The sequence below is a fragment of the Rhinopithecus bieti genome, unplaced genomic scaffold (genome assembly GCF_001698545.2).
Source record: "Rhinopithecus bieti isolate Rb0 unplaced genomic scaffold, ASM169854v2 scaffold_115, whole genome shotgun sequence".
Classification (NCBI taxonomy): Eukaryota; Metazoa; Chordata; class Mammalia; order Primates; family Cercopithecidae; genus Rhinopithecus; species Rhinopithecus bieti.
The window spans coordinates 2,365,020-2,379,236 of record NW_016803181.1 but is presented as its reverse complement, the minus strand read 5'-3'; positions in this window follow the sequence as shown (position 1 = coordinate 2,379,236).

The following is a 14,217-nucleotide window of genomic DNA, read 5'->3' as shown; positions in this document are numbered from 1 at the left end:
TAGAAATTTCTTCCACCAGATACCCTAAATCCTCTTTCTCAAGTTCAAAGTTCCACAAATCTCTAGGGCAGGGGCAAAATGCTGCCAGTATCTTTGCTAAAATGTAACAAGAGTTACTTTTGCTCCACTTCCCAACAAGTTCCTCATCTCCATCTGAGACCACCTCAGCCTGGATTTCATTGTTCATATCATTATCAGCATTTTGATCAAAGCCATTTAACAAGTCTCTAGGGAATTCCAAACTTCCCCACATTTTCCTGTCTTTTTCTGAGCTCTCCAAACTGTTCCAACCTCTGCCTGTTACCAAGTTCCAAAGTTGCTTCTACATTTTTGAGTATCTTTCAGCAGCGCCCCACTCTACTGGTACCAATTTACTGTATTAGTCTGTTTTCACGCTGCTGATGAAGACATACCTGAGACTGGACAATTACAAAAGAAAGACGTTTATTCCAATAAACTGGGGAGGCCTCATAATTATGGCAGAAGCCAAAAGGCACATCTCACATCGCAGCAGACAAGAGAAGAAAGCTTGTTCAGGGAAACTCCCATTTTTAAAACCATCTCGTGAGACTTACTCACTATCATGAGGACAGCATGGAAAAGACCTGCCCCCATGATTCAATTACCTCCCACCAGGTCCCTTCCACAACACGTGGGAATTCAAGATAAGATTTGGGTGAGGACACAGCCAAACCATATCACCGTCCCACCGACAATGTATATGCATTTTCTTTTCTCTACAAGTTAGTCAGCATTTGTTACTTTTTGAGCTTTTAATAATAGCCATTCTGAGTGCTGTGAGATGTTATCTCATTGTGGTTTTGATTTGCATTTCTGTGATGATTAGTGATGTTGAGCATTTTTTCATATGCTTCTTGAGCACATGTACATCTTCTTTTGAAAAGTGTCTGTTCATGTTCTTTGTGCACGTTTTAATGGGGTTGTTTGGTTTTTTCTTGTAAATTTGTTTAAGTTCCTTATAGATTCTGGATATTGAACATTTATTGGATATATAGCTTGCATATATCTTCTCCCATTCTGTAGGCTGTTTACTCTGTTGATAATTTCTTTTGCTGTGCAGAAGCTCTTCAGTGTAATCAGATTCCATTTGACAATTTTTGGGTTTTATTGCAATTGTGTTTGGCAGCTTCATCATGAAATCCTTGCCAGAACGTATGTCTACAGTAACATTTTTTAGGTTGTCTTCTGGGTTTTTATAGTTGTAGGTTTTACATATAAGTCTGTAACCTAGCTTGCATTGATTTTTGTATATGGTGTAAGGAAGGAGTTCAGTTTTAATCTTCTTCATAGAGCTAACCAATTATTCCAGTTCCATTTATTGAATAGGGTGTCCTTTCCCCATTGCCTGCTTTGTTGACTTTGTCAAAGATCAGACTGTTGTAGATGTGTGGTTTTATTTCTAGGCTCTCTATTCTGTTCCATCAATCTATGTGGGGTTTTTTCCTTTTTTCCATAATTTTTTTGGGTTTTTTTTTTTTTTTTTTTTTTTTTTTTTTTGTACCATGCTGTTTTGGTTACCATAACCTTGTAGAATAGTTTGAAGTCAGGTAATGTGGTGTCTCCAGCTTTGTTCTTTGTGCTTAGTATTGCTTTGGCTATTGGCACTTGTTTTGCTTCCACATGAATTTTAAAATAGTATTTTACAATTATGTGAAGAATGCCATTGATAGTTTATAGGAATAGCATTGAATCTATAAATTGCTTCAGGCAGTATGGCCATTTTAACAATATTGATTCTTCCTATCCATAAGCATTGAATCTTTGTGTCATCTCTGATTTATTTGAGCAGGGTTTTGTAATTCTCATTGTAGAAATTTTTCACCTCCTTGGTTAGCCATATTCCCAGGTATTTTGTTTCTTTCCTGGCACTTGTGAATGTGATTCATTCCTCATTTGGCTCTCGACTTGGCTATTGTTGGTGTATAGAAATGCCAGTGATTTCTGTGCATTGATTTGTATCCTGAAACTTTGATGAAGTTGTTTATCAACTGAAGGAGCTTCTTGGCTGAGACTATGGGGTTTTCCAGATAGAGAATTATGTTGTCTACAAACGGAGATAGTTTGACTTCCTCTTTTCCTATTTGGATGTCTTTAGTTTCTTTCTCTTGCCTGATTGCTCTGGCTAGGATATCCAGTACAATGTTGAATGTGAGTGGTGAAAGTGGGCATCCTTGTCTTGTTCCAGTTCTCAAATGTTTCAAGTTTTTGCCCATTCAGTATGATGTTGGCGTGGGTTTGTTACACATGGCTCTGATTATTTTGAGGTATGTTCCTTCATTGCCTAGTGTATCAAGGGTTTTTAACATGAAAAGATTTTGCATTTTATCAAAGGCCTTTTCTGTGTCTATTGAGATGATCATGTGGTTTTGGTTTTAGTTCTGTTTATGTGATGAATCATATTTATTGATTCATGTATGTTGAACAAACCTTGCATCCCAGAGATAAATCCTACTTGTGAGTGGATTGTGGTGGATTAATTTTTTGATGTCTTGCTGGATTTTGTTTGCTGGTATTTCGTTGAGGAATTTTGCATCTATATTTATCAAGAATATTGTCCTGAGGCTTTCCTTTTGTTCTGTCTGTGCCAGGTTTTGGTATCAGGAAGATACTGGACTCATAGAATGAGTTAGGGAGGAGTCCCTCCTCCTCAATTTTTTGAAATAGTTTCAATAGGGATGGTACCAGTTTTCCTTTATACATGTGATAGAATTTAGTTGTGACTTCATCTGATCCTGGGCTTTTTATGATTGGTAGACTTTTGATTACTGATTCAATTTCAGAACTCATTATTGGTTTGTTCAGGGATTCCATTTCTTCCTGGTTCAATCTTAGGAGGTGTAGGTTTCCAAGAATTTATCCATTTATTCTAGGTTTTCTAGTCTTTTTGTGCTTAAAGGTATTAGTAGTAGTCTCTGAGCATTTTTTTTTATTTCTGTGGATTGGTGGTAATGCCCTCTTTGTTATTTCTGATTGTGTTTATTTGGATCTTCTCTCTTTTTTTCTTTATTTGTCTAGCTAGTGATCTACTCATCTTATTTATTCTTTCAAAAAACCAACTCCTGATGTGTTGATCTTTTGTATGGTTTTTCACATCTCAATTTCCTTGAGCTTACCTCTGATTTTGGTTATTTCTTGTCTTCTGCTAGCTCTGGGGTTGGTTTGCTCTTGTTTCTCTAGTTCCTCTAGGTGATATGTTAGTTGCTAATTTAAGATCTTTCTATTTGATGTGGGCATTTAATGCTGTAAATTTTTCTCTTAACACAGCTATAGCTGTGTCCCAGATATTCTGGTATGTTTTATCTTTGTTCTCATTAGTTTCAAAGTATTTCTTGATGTCTACCTTAGTTTCATTGTTTATGCAAAAGTTACTTAGGAGCAGGTTGTTTAATTTCCATGTAACTGTGTGCTTTTGAGCAGTTTTCTTAGTATTGATTTCTATTTTTATTGTACTGTGATCCAAGAATGTGTTTGGTATAATTTGGGTTTTTTTAATTTGCTGAGGATTATTTTATAGCCAATTGTGTGGTCAATTTTGGTGTATGTGCCCACGCAAAGGAGGAAAATGTATATTCTGTTGTTTTTGGATAGAGAGTTCTGTAGGTGTATATTAGGTCCATTTTGTCAAATGTTGAGTTCAGGTCCCAAATATCTTTATTAGTTTTCTGCCTCAATTATCTAATACTGTCAGTGGGGTGTTGAAGTCTCCCACTATTACTGTTTGGTTATCTAAGTCTCTTTGTATGTTTTTAAGAAATTTCTTTATAAATCTGGGTGTTCCTATGTTGCATGCATATATATTTAGGACAGTCAGATCTTCTTGTTGAATTAAAATCTTTGCCATTATATAATGTCCTTCTGTGTCTTTTTTGATTACCATTGGTTTAAAGTCTGTTTTGTCTGAAATTAGAACAGCAACCCCTGCTTTTTCCTGTTTTCCATTTACTTGGTAGATTTTTCTCCATCCCTTTACTTTAAGTCTATGGGTGTCATTACATGTCAGATGATTCTCTTGAAGACAGCATAGAGTTGGGTCTTGCTTTCTTTATTCCACCTGCCATTCTTTGCCTTTTAATTGGAACATTTAGCCAATTTACATTCAAGGTTAATATTGATCAGTTGAGGTTTGATTTTGTCATCATGTTGTTAGCTGGTTATTATTCAGATTTGATGGCTTGATTGCTTTATAGTGTTAAAGGTCTATGTACTTAAGTGTGTTTTTGTGGTGGCCAATATTAGTCTTTCCTTTCCATATTTAGCACTCCCTTAAGGACCTCTTGTAAGACAGTCTACTGGTAAGAATTCCCTTAGCATTTGCTTGTCTGAAAAAGATCTTGGTCAGGCGTGGGGGCTTACGCCTGTAATCCCAGCACTTTGGGAGACCGAGGTGGGTGGATCACCTGAGGTCAGGAGTTTGAGACTAGCTTGGCCAACATGGTGAAATCCTGTGTCTATCAATAATACAAAACTTAGCCAGGCATGGTGGCACACGCCTGTAATCCCAGCTACTCAGGAGGCTGAGGCAGGAGAATCGCTTGAACCTGGGAGGTGGAAGTTGCGGTGAGCTGAGATCGCACCACTGCACTCCAGCCTGGGTGACAGAGCAAGACTCCATCTTGGTTTAAAAAAAAAAATCTTATTTTTCCTTCACATTAGTCTGGTGCAATTCCCTTTTTAGTGATCTGCTCCTTCTTTCTAGATGCCTTTAACATTTTGTTTTTCATTTCAGACTTGGAAATCTGATTACTGTGTGTCTTGGGGATAGTCATCTTGTACCGTATCTCACAGGGGTTCTCTGCATTTCTTGAATTTGAATGTTGGCCTCTCTAACAAGGTTAGGGAAATTTTTGTGGATGATGTCCGTAACTGTGTTTCCCAAGTTGCTTGCTTTCTCTCCTTCTCTTTCAGGCTAGCCAATGAGTCATAGATTTGGTCTCTTTTCATAATCCCACGTATCTCAGAAGTTTTGTCAATTCTTTTTTGTTTCTTCTTTACTTTTGTCTAATTGAGTTACTTCAGAGAACTGGTTTTGGAGCTCTGAGATTCTTTCCTCAGCTTGGTTGATTCTGCTGTTAATACTTGTAATTGTACTATGAAATTCTTGAAGTGAGTTTTTCAGCTCTATCAGATCAGTTTGGTTCTTTCTTTTTTTTTTTTTTTTTTTTTTTTTTTTTTTTTTGACAGAGTCTTACTCTGTCACCCAGGCAATGGCACAATCTCGGCACATTACAACCTCCGCCTCCGAGGTTCAAATGATTCTTCTGCCTCAGCCTCTCGAGTAGCTAGGATTACAGTGCCTACCACCTTGCACATTTTTAATAGAAACAGGGTTTCACCATGTTGACCAGGCTGGTCTCAGACCCCTGTCTTAAAGTGACCTGCCCACCTTGGCCTCCCAAAGTGCTGGGCTTACAGGCATGAGCCACTTCATCCAGCCTGGTTCTTTCTTAAAATTGCCATTTTGCCTTTTATCTCCTCTATCATTTCATTGTATTCCTTAGATTCCTTGGATTGGGTTTCAACTTTCTCCTGAATATTGATGATCTTTGTTCCTATCCATATTCTGAATTCTATTTCTGTCATTTCAGCCATTTCAACCTGGTGAAGAACCATTGTTGGGGAATGAGTGCAGTTGTTTGGAGGTAAGAAGATACTCTGGAATTTTCAGCTGCCAGAGTTCTTGTGCTGGTTCTTATTTGTGTGGGATAATGTTCCTTTAACTGTGGTGTAATCTGAGTATAGTCTGTTGTCTTCATTTCTGGACATTTTCAGCAGGCCGAGGCTTCGTGCAGGGTCTCTCGTAGCTGAATTCTTGTCCTTGGTTTCATGGGGTGTATATTAGCAAAGTATTTTTGGTGTTGAAGTTTTGGGTTGGTAAACAGCACTTAAGTGTAATGGCCAGTAGATAGGTTCTTGCTCATCCACGTGGCTCCTCTGTATTTCCTTGTGTTTGCAGCCATGCTCCATCTCAGTGCTTTGAGAGTGTGGGCTCCTCTCCCCCTCAAGTGTTGACTACAGATCTCAGTTTGGCACTCCTGGGTTGCACACCACAGCCCTGGGGCAAGCTCAGCCTTTATGTTGCCTGCCTGGCTTGGGGGCAGGGATCTCAGCAGTGGCAATGGCAAAGGATCTTTCACTTGTCTCTTACGGCTCTACCTTCAGAGAAATGCAGGGCCCTTACCAATCTGGGCGATTGGCCTGGAGTGGGGCAGTTGTGTGGGCTCAAACTGGAGGCCCCGTCTGGCAACAAATAGTCGGGGCAGGGAGCTCATGGGGTAGACAGACTGGCCTCGTCTCCTTATGGCAGCTGCAGCATGCTAGAGGTATAAGGCACTCAGGGTCTTTGTTCCTTCTCAGTCTGAAGTCAGCGAGGGCAGTACCCCTACAGTGGCAGTAGCAGTAGCAGAGGTGCTCTCAGTTGCCTCTGGGAGTTCTACCCCAGAGAACAGCCACTGCCAACGAGAATGTTAAGCCAGGGGTTGGGACAACTATACTGTGGGCCTGAGCCAGGGGCCCTCCTTGATAAAGAGCAGGGTGTCAGGGCTCACAGGGAAGAGAGAATGAGCTCCTTTCCTTATGGTAAGTGTCGCATGCTGGGGCACAAATAAAGCCCTCAGACTCTTTGTTCCTTCCCCAGTCCAAGAGGAACACGGGCAAAACTGCTGCAATGGCAATGGCAGAGAGATAGTCAGTTGCCACTTTGAGCTGGATCCTAGGGAAACACAGAGCCACTACCAGTGGGAGCACTCAGTCGGGGATGGGGCAGCTGCTCTGTGGTCCCCAGCCGAGGACCCTGCCTGGTGAAGACTAGGGGGTGGGGGCTCACAGGAAAGAGAAACTGAGCTCCTCTCCATAGGGTGGCTGTGACATGCTGGAGGTGCCAGCAATGTGACCAGGCCCTTTGTTCCTCCACCCCTTGCCTAGTAAGGGTGGTACCACTGCAGCCGCAATGCGAGAGGGTCTGAGGGTTGTCGCTGGGATTTCCTTTCCAGGGAAATGCAGAGCCACCACCGGCTGACGTGTTCAGGCAGAGGCAAGGTGGTTGTGCTGGGTGACCTGTTTGAGAGGCTGTATTAGTCTATTCTTGTACTGCTATAAAGAAATACCTGAGATTGGGTAATTTAGAAAGAAAAGAGGTTTAACTGGGTCACGATTCTGCCGGCCGTACAGGAAGCATGGCAGCGTCTGCTTCTGGGGATGCTTCAGGGAGCTTTGACTCACTGTGGAAAGCAAAGCAGGAGCAGGCATCTTAACGGCAGGAGCAAGACCAAGGTGGGTGGGGGGACAGTGCCACACACTTTTTAAAAACCAGATCTAGTGAGAACTCACTATCATGACAGAGTACCAACGGGGAAATCCACCCCCATGATGCAATCTCCTCCCACCAGGCCCCACCTCCAATACTGGGGATTATAATTTAACATAAGATTTGGGCAGGGACACAGATCCTAACTATGTCAAAGGCCCCGCCCAGTGAGGAGGAACAGGACCTGCCCGGAACACAGTCCAGTTGCTTTTCCATAAGGCAGCGGTGCTGTGTTGGAGGTCCTTCTTAGTCCTTAGTCTTGAGTCTTTTTGCTCCCTCCGAAGCCTGAGGGCAGCAGGAGCAGGAGCTGTAGAGAACAAAAAGAGCAGGTCTGCCCACTCTCGCTGGGAGTTCTGTCCCAGGGCAGTGCAGGGCTGCCAATGCTACATGAAAGTGGACGTCATTCTTGGCAGAATGTGGTAGGCTCCCATTTACCAGCACCCTGCCACACAATGGATCAAGAAATCCACACCCTCTAAGCCCATGAATCTGAAAATTGGCATCATAAAAAAGTACTTTCACACATTGTGGGTTTAGAACCTGCCCGAGCACCCAAGTAGGGGTGGGGTGGGTGGGGACCCAGGTTATGAGGCCCTGCCCAATAAGAGTAGCAGGGACAGAGAACCATGAAGAAAACAGAGTGGCCACTTTTCTTTAAGGGGGCTATGCTCGGTGGAGGGCTGCATTAGTCCTTCATCTTTTCACTGTCTCCCAAGCCTGAGGACAGCAAGGACAGGCGCTCCAGAGCAGCAAAAATGGCAGGCCTGTCTGCCACCACTGGGAGCTCCATCGCAGAGCCGTGCAGAGCTGCTACCAGCACCCCAGGAGGGGTGAGGTGGCTGGGGTCCCATGTTGGGAGGCCCTGCCCACTGAGGGTAAGTGGGGGCAGTGACCCACATGGAAAACAGTCTGGCCCCTTTTTCGTAAGACAGCTGCACTCTGCTGGGGGCTGTGTTAGTCTTTAATCGCTTTGCTGCCTCCTGAGCCTGAGGGCAGCGGGAGCTGGGAGCTGCAGAGCAGGAAAACTAAGCGGCCTGCCTGCCACCACTGGGAGCTCCATCCCAGGGAAGTGCAGAAGCCAGAGAGCTCACGCGGTACTGGGGGCTGCACTAGGGTCCTAGGCCAGTGGGCCTAGGAGGGTGGGGTACAGTGGAGGTAAGGCCTGCAGTCCGTCCACTCCTCAGCCCTGTCGATTCAGCCTCTACCCCACAGACGTGTGAAGGAGTCTTGCTTCCCCCATTGCCAGAGCTGCAATAGCTGGTGCCAGGGTGCCCAGGGGTCTAAGGTCCTCAGGAAGCCATGTGCGCCTGAGTGGTGGCTCTGCCCAGCCTCTAAGCAGCTCTTCATGTCAGTCTGGAGGCCCGTTCCCGGCAGTGGGGAGCCTCTCCTGGCTCCGTGCCGATCCTGGGGCGGAGGGGGTGGGGTGTGGGTAGCTGTCCGGTCTCTCTCTTCTCCCTTCTCCACAAGTTGTGTTGCTTCCCCGATGAATCCCAACTTGTCCACCTGGATGATCCAGTTGAAGAGCTAATGTTTATTCGCCACTCTTTCTCTTCTCTGTGAGAGTGGCGCACACCAGCTGCTTCTAGTCGGCCATCTTGGCAAAAAAAAAAAAAAAAAAAAAAATTCTAGTTTCTTTCTACACTGAATGGCAGTGGAACTCTAAGATTCAGTGGGACCTGGCAGTTTGTTCCCACTGGGTGGCCAATGCTACATCAAACTGGACTTCATTCTTGGCAAAATGTGGTAGGCTCGCATTTACCAGCACCCCACCACATGATAGTGCAACAAATCCACACCCTCTAAACCCATGAATCTGAAAGTTGGCATCATAAAAAAGTACTTTCACACATTGTGGTTTTAGAATCTATTTATTTTAAGAAAACTTTTTTTTAAATTTTTCTTTCATGAATATTTCATTATTCATCACTCTATTTTCTCTGCTGTAGCTAAGCAGAATAGTGCTGAGAAAACAGTTCAAAAGTTATTGTAGAGGATTCAAATCTCCACTGGCAGCTTAAAATCTACAAAATTTTCCCTTTTGTTGTTTAAAGTAAAGGTAAATGTTGACTGCATTCTTTGGAATCATCCCCAGAATATAGTGGCTGAGGGTGAGAATACAATGTACAAATGTCTGCTCAGAAGGTAAAGAAAGCCAGCAGGAAAAAAAAAAAAAAACTGGTCCCAGAAGGCGGAGCAAGCCAGCAAAATAGTTTTGCCATGTAACAGTATTACTGTAGAAGGAGATTCACTGGTATTTTAAATGGTTTTATTTTAAAAGATAAGAAAGGAAGAAAGGAGGAGAGAAAGATTCCTTGCCAGTATAAACTTTTGACAATGAACAGCTGCCACTTTATGTGCTTTTATTTTACTGCACCTATTAACTGTGCTTCCTTAAAATGATTTAAAGTTTTTGATTTTATAATACTCAGAAACTCAGGTCTTAAAGGCAACACCCAATGGTTAAAATCATTGCTTTAAAAATACCTTTCGAGCTGGGCACAGTCACAAGCGCATGTAGTCTCAGCTACTCAGGAGACTGGGGTGGGAGGATCACTTGAGCCCAGGAGTCAAGGCTAGCCAGGGAAGCATGGCAGCACCCTGTCTCTGAAAATATAAAAAACAAAATACATTTCTGATAAGAAGCAAAACTAATAGCTGCTTTTCTGTGTTCACAGTGCAGATCTGGGAAGGTAACATTTTTATGTAGCATGAGGTCACAGCCTGACTAGAAACTATTGTAGGGGAGATAAACAGCTGTTGGCTGGCTAGCTTGCTTCTCCTGATAAATATTTACAGCAGAGACTGGCTATAGATGCCAGCAGCTGGCCTTCCCAACAGTGTCCTAATCATTACAGACACCTGAGCAGCCTGTATTGGCCTTTGAAGCAGTGTATTCCCTTACGATTTGACCACGGTAGCCTGTTTCCCTCATGAACAGTAGAGGCCACTATTCCATGACACACGCAGGATCTCTCAGCAGCTAGTCATTCATGTAAGTAAATTATATTCCTGCTAGATGCGGAACAGATGGACCAAGGTCCAAGATAACAGCAAACTTGTCCCATTTTTCACAGGCTCATAAGCTCTTGCCAGATTTGAGCATCAAGAGAATAGGTGTGGAAAACACAGATGTGGATGATAAAGTATTTGAGTATCAATCCCAAGGGCTGAGTCACTGCCTACAATTTTAATCCACCTTAAATCTTCAGAGTATGCATCCTGAGTGAATTTCTTTACGAAGTATCTGTCCTTATACCTATGCCCACATTGAAGCAGGACTTCACACTTTGACAAGTGCCAGAGATAGCTCTCACTCCACAATGTCACATATATTAGGTTACAATAATCTTATGTCCTTACAATTCTATATCTTATATATTACAATTATATACATATATATGACACCCATGATACAATAGATATTTTATGTATTATATATTATATATACTATTATATAATATAAAATAATTACATATCTGATATATAATATAGATATATAGTAGATGATATATTATATATCAGATATAATTTATTAACACCATATTTAATGATATAAAATATATATTTATAATTTATATAAATGTCTATAATATATAATATGATATATAACTAATAAATAAATATATAATATATAAATATATTGAGTTATATTATATAACAGACACATATAATAGATATTATATTTCACATATATGTGAGTGTATATATATATGACTCATGGAGACAAAGGCAAAGGATGCCTGTCAGTCATCATACTGCAGAAACTGAATCATCCCCTTGGACATGTTTATTTTTTCTATTCATAGTCCTTTCTCTTCCCATCTCTTTAATCAATCTACCTTTCCCTTCCTCATCACAGCCTAGAAAAAAACTGCTGCCTAGAACCATTTAGCTCTCTCTCTTAACTTATGTTTTCTACTGAGTAAAACTAAAGTTTGGGAGCTAGCTGTACAGTAAGCTGAGTTCATTCTACCATGTACATGCAAGTGTGTCGGCAGACCCAGAAAGAGCATGTCATGTGCTTGCCATGACATTCACCTCTCCCCCTTATATAGACATGATAATGATCCATTTATGGGCACTTACCATGTGCTAGGCACTTCACTTTAGTGCTTCATGTGCATCATTGTTTTATACAATCTTCTAAGGTAGATATCATTATGCTCAGTTTCAGTTCACAAATAAGACAGCTTCTAAGAGTAAACAGCACAACCTAGGTTCTGAGTTGAAAAAAATAGGATATATGCCTGTGTCTGGCCCCAAAGCTTGGCCTGTCTGTAAAACCTCTATTGCTTCTAACAACAGGCATTGAGCAGATGGCTAGCGAGGGAGATGCTTGGGGCACAGCCCAGGGTAGGCGAAAGTTCACCTACCTGTGAAGGGAGAAATCCCAACGTTGACTACATTTATAGAAGAACTAGGTACCAGAGGGACTCTCAGATCACAGACTCATGGAATTGGCAATAAATTCAGAGAATGTTTCTCAGGTACCATGAGGTACTTTCCCAAGATAACACAATTAATTAGTGACAGAACTAGAATAAGAATCCAGTCTTGTGAGTCCTTTTTTTCTTTTCTTTTCTTTTTTTTTTGAGACAGAGTTTCGCTCTTGTTGCCAGGCTGGAGTGCAATGGCATGATCTTGGCTCACTGCAACTTCCGCTTCCCAGGTACAAGCGATTCTCCTGCCTCAGCCTCCCAAGTAGCTGGGATTACAGGCATGCGCCACCACACCCAGCTAATTTTTGTATTTTTAGTAGAGACAGGGTTTCACCATGTTGGTCAGGCTGGTCTCGAACTCCTGACCTCAGGTGATCTGCCCACCTTGGTCTCCCAAAGTCCTGGGATTGTCAACTACACTTATGTCTTCTGAGGTCATGAGAGGATACATGTTGCTCATCTAAGTCTTCTAAGTCTTATGTATTCTAAATGTTGCCTCTGGGGAAATAAAACTTCATATTCCTCTCCCTGCTTCTGGAGAAAGTAAGGGGGGCAGGGTAGAGAAGAAAGGATAACACTTGAAATACATGAAGCTTTTTTTAGCAGAGCACATTAATAAATCTTAAGCTGTGTAAAGTGTGAATGAGGGAGGAGGTGGTAAGAGCTAGAGCTAAAATGCTCTTCATAATAATATCAGGATTTTTTTTTTTTTTTATCACAACTGGGAGACAGAGAAGCAGCAGGAGAGAAAGCTGAACAATGTCATGAGACTCTGAAATCTAGGTTGGTGGAAATGGAGAAGGGACTTTCAGAGGACCAGAAAAGCTGGTATTTAAGTTAGAATATTTTCTAAACAGCGCTGCAACATGAGCACATGATTACTTCAATATCCAGTAAAATCTGTCACACATAGTTGTAGATATTTGCTTGTGCAAGTTGCTTCTTGTTGTCTCGTTGTTATGGTTTGAATGCATGTGTACTTTCAAATTTCATATATTGAAACCTAACACCAAGACAACGGAATTAGAAGGCAGGGCCTTTGGGAGGTGATTCATATCCTTAAAAAAGAGGCTGCAGAGAACACTTGTCTTTTTTTTTTTTCTTTTTCTTTTTTTTGCCTTTCTGCTCTTCCACCTTGTGAGGACACAGCAACAAGGTACCCTCTTGGAAGCAGAAAGCAGCTCTCACCAGACATCAAATCTGCCAGCACATTGATCTTGGACTCCCCACCCTTCAGAACTGTGAGACATTTCTGTTGTTCATAACTTACCCTGTCTATGGTATTTTGTTATAGCAGGAGAAATCGACTAAGATACTCTTACAAGTGAATTTTGGAAGAAAGAAAGAGTTATGTCTGAACTTTAGGTCAACGCTGGATCAGAGATAAACTAAATAGCCATTAGTTACAGAATGAAGTATTCAATAAATACTAGGAGAAATTATTTGTAGAAATTTTCGGGGAAAAAAAACCCAACAGAACAGAACACAGAAGGGGGATGAAGAAAGGCAATCTTAGAATCAAAGAGGGGGTGGCTTCTGCTGACAACTAGATTATAGAAGATTCTTCAACAGTGTTGTCTTCTTTCCTCTTCATTCTCTCAGAGGAGTCAGTAACTTTCCCACCACACAAGAGGCAAACCATTTGGAAGGTTATAGAATTCCACCAGATTTTAATTGTGAGGTTGTAGGGTAGGTAGGTGTTAATTTTTCTTCTCAAATTAGAATGATTTTCCCTGGGTTTTATTATTGGATTCCATGCTCTGTTGTAAGAATATTTTAATGCAAATGAACTAAAATTGTATAATTTTTTGCTGTCATCTTTCATCCGAAGCACATAAAATTCCTAAGTTTCACTCAAAGTTCTAGCAGCACATTGTAAATTTCTTAAAGTACTGTGGATAACTATAGAAAATGTTGTACTTCACTATGCTAAGAAAATATTTTTTAAACAAAATTTCTGTTTATTCTATTTTTAGAAAATAATCAGTTAAATTGACTTTCTCACCTCTAGACACTTCTCGGAGAACCATGAAAACAAATTCAAGGCAGAATAGTGACCTTCCTTGAGTCACTTTAATTCATCGTCTGCATCTGCATCTCCATTCTGATGCAAGTAGATGGAAGTTTTGCCTTGGTCATTCCTAGCTGTTAATTGAAAACACTCTATTATCTTTTCTAAAATCAAGTTATGTTCTTGAGATTGTATTTATTTTTTAAAAATTCTGAAACTCAATTTCTTACTAATTCATATTAGCTTTTTTTCATATTAGCTTTTTTTAAATGAACTTGTACCATATTCTCCGTAGAGTTAATATCTTGGTTGGAACCTTTCCACTCAAGAAATAAATGGTCCAGTGAAGAAAGTAATATGCCATTATCATCCTTATGCTTTGAAAATCTGTAGAATTTTGGAACTAGAAAAAACAACTGAGACAATTGAGTTCTAGAGAAGTT